The sequence below is a fragment of the Montipora capricornis genome, chromosome 8, assembly GCF_036669925.1.
Source record: "Montipora capricornis isolate CH-2021 chromosome 8, ASM3666992v2, whole genome shotgun sequence".
NCBI classification, from domain to species: domain Eukaryota; kingdom Metazoa; phylum Cnidaria; class Anthozoa; order Scleractinia; family Acroporidae; genus Montipora; species Montipora capricornis.
Window position 1 is genome coordinate 19,186,950 of NC_090890.1, and position 3,573 is coordinate 19,190,522.

The following is a 3,573-nucleotide window of genomic DNA, read 5'->3' on the forward strand; positions in this document are numbered from 1 at the left end:
GGTCACGCTGTTCTGTCATCCCTTGGTACATCTCTGCAATAGCTCAGATAACATGCCTTTATCTATTTTAGTGCATGAATAGGTATCCTTCAAGTTATTACATTGTAAAATATTTCTCAAGAAGTCAAATCAATCACAGACCGAGAGATCCACACTACAGTATTTTGTATTTTCTCCTGCCCTTATCATTCTGGAAACGAATCACTTTCTCTTTTTGTTGTGTTTCCTCAGAAACAAAACATATCTCTTTTGAATGCAGGGTGAACTATTTACACAGTGAGGTAGAGTGGCCAATCAAAACAGTGTTTCTAATTCAAAATCTAATCATCTGTGAAATTTAAAAACAAACTTATGAACATGTGACCCTGAAGTACCACAAGTCATAATGCCGACAAACAAAAAGTGAAGGAAAGGGGTCATAAATTTGAAGTTTTGACTATAGATTAAAGTGATATATTATTGAAAAATCTAAAGCTGTCTCTCTTTGTGTTAATGAGTAACGTAATCAGTTTTCGCATTGGTGAGTCGTAGTAATAACTTGGGTTAACCAGAAATCAATTATTTTAAGGCTAGGAATGGTACCTGCCTACAATCCTGGCCAAAAAGTTACGGGACAGAACACAAAATGGCTCAGGCAGTGCACATTTTTACTCTACACATCAATAACCAGTCTCCATAACCTTAATCAAGCTCTCATTGTCATTTGCAGAATCCCGCCTCCCCCTCGCAATGTAGATACAGCAACTGGGATCCTTTGGACTGTGCATAAACACAGCAGCGTAACAGCATTGCGAGGGGGAGGGGGAATAGAGAAAGTTTGAGATAAATGAAGCAAATTGTCCCATTATTTTTGGGCAGGATTGTCTGAAACCAATTTATAAGTCTACAACTAATGAAGTGGATGTGTTTCGGGTAAATTCACTGTTCTATTTTTTCCAGGAGGGCGTCAAAAACGTGACTTTTAAATGCATTCTTTTTCTATCTGTGACCTGTGTGTTTAGTTCGCAGAAAAAAATTCAGTTACACTTACTTACAGTGAATTTTTACTCAGTGCCGCATATTTTTATGCTGCGTTTGTTAATACAATTGAAAGTCATCGCAGCCATGCAGAGAGCAATGGAATTGTTTTCAGGGAAGTATGGACATGCGTGTTCTCATGACATAGCAAATGAATGTGAGATTTCTAAATCTTCCACTGCCAGAATATGCTGGCGAGAGTGAACAATGTTACTGAAAATTCATCAACTAAGCTAACTTGTTGGAGGGGGAGACCAAGAAAAGTAAGTGATCACATGGTGCGAAAGCTACTGCGCACATTGAGAGACATGCAAATCACAAATGTTCACATAACCGTGAAAAAGGTGGTAGAAAAGAGTGTGCTGTCTCTTGAAGTAGCAAGTGGAAGGACAATTTCGTGTTATCAGAACGACGAAGGCCATAGCTACTTCAAGCGAGAAAAAAGGGGCTGTTGAGCAAAAACAATCAAAAGGTGTGGTTACAATTTGCTATAGAAACGAAACGCAAGGTGAGACAAAATCCAGATTTCTGGACAAATGATGCATTTTTTCTTGATGGAGTCTCTTTCATCAGTAAATATAACCCACAGAGCAGTGCCTCCTGCAATAAATCTCCTGTATGGCGACGAAAGGGAGAAGGCCTTAAGTTTACTTCAAAGGCTTCCAAGAAGTAAGCAGGTGGCAGGAGCTTGCATGTCCTTGTTGCTACCGCTTATGGTAAGGGAGTGATATTGAAAGGTTCTTACGAAAAAAAGTGAGTGGGAAATTTTTTGTCCTTTTCATACGCAGTCATTTTAACTTGCACAAACAGGGCCGAAAACGAATGGAAGAAGATTGTTTGTAATGGACAACGATCCCTTACAATAAAGCAAGCCTGCTGAAAAGCTCTTGAAGCTATAGAAGCTGAACTTTTAAGGATCCCTGCACGCTCACCTGATGTGGACTGTATAGAAAATGTATTTCACCTTGTGAAACACTTTTTAGAGGAAGAAGCAATGCTCTTAATATTACAAAGCAATGTTTCAAGGAATTAAAACAGCGTGTGTTTACAGCTTTTGATAGTATTCCAGTAGCCGTGATAGATAACATCATGCTAAGCATGAGTAAGAGAATAGAAGCAATTCTTACCTGTAAAGCCCACAGAACCAAATATTAGTGAGAACGAAAAAGCAAATAAAGCAAAATTTCTTTTTCTTCTTCAACTTTCAAACGTCACAGTTATTGGAAAATGAGGCAAAAGTGCTCTCTGTCTATAAATAAAGTGCTACAAGTTGATAACCATACATGGTCTGTGACTGATGTATGTGTTACGTCACACCAAAGTCATAAAACCCAAATAAAAGGAACAAAAATATGACTGTTACGCCTTGTTACAATGATGTCATTCTCCACTTTGCATTTAAAAAAAACATAGGGTTTAACTAACGATGATTTTTGATACATGGCGCACTCACCTTAAAGAAAAGTTATGTAAAGCTAACAAATGCTTATATGTCATCAGATGCCTGTGAAAAGAAGGTTGTAGCCAAGTAGAGGTAGACCATTTATTCTCATCCATAGTTCTACCTAATATTAATTATGCTTTATCTGTGTATGGGTCCTCTGAATCAGAGCTAACTACAGCCCAGCAGTTTTTAGACCGATGTTTTAAACGTAGATACACATCCAAGAAATTAGAGATAGGTGAATTACTTAAAGTGCAAGATCACAGAATCTGTAGGAAGGTTTCTAGTATCCCGAACCACCCTCTTAGAGCGAATTTCCCCGAGACCAAGACTATACAAGATACAATTTAAGGAATAAATCTCCCGCAATGCCCGCCATTAACACGGAACGTTTTAATAATACATTCTTTAACAGAATTGTCCTTAAGTATAATGTAGCTTTGTAAATAGTGTACTTTTCACATTGGATTTTTGCAATTATTTTTATTTACAGTACTGTGCAAAAGTAATGATAGCGAATTTCGATGAAGTTCTACGAAATTCTACGTAAATCTGCGAAATTTCGAGGAGAACGAATTTTCGGCGAAATTTCGCTGGCCTCTATTGTTTCACCATTAACGAAATTTCATGCACATGTGCGAAATTTTACGTGGCAAATTCGCTGAAGGTGGCAAAATTCGTTGGAAATTTCGTTAGTGGGAGCGAAATTTCGTTCGAAATTTCGCAAGTGGGTGGGAAATTTCAAACGAAATTTCCAACACTTTGTTTCTGTGAGCGAAATTTCGAACGAAAATCTCGTTTGGAGACAAAATTTCGTTCGCCATTTGTGGTCATTACACGAGGGTCACAAAATGCAGAATGCAAACTGAGGAAAAAAAAAAAAAACAGTTCACTGATGGCAGTCCGTGTTGAAAGACATCGATAGTCATGCAGTCCTTTTCCCGCGATTTTAATAAAAAGGAATTATTGTAAAATAAGCGGGTGTCATTGCTGAGTATTAATTGTTTATTTTTCCTGCAGTTTGGTCTCGCATTTACAGATAACAAATTTTTATTAGTGAACCACACTTCAATTTGACAATTAATTAATTTCCAAAGCGTTCCGAAGACCTT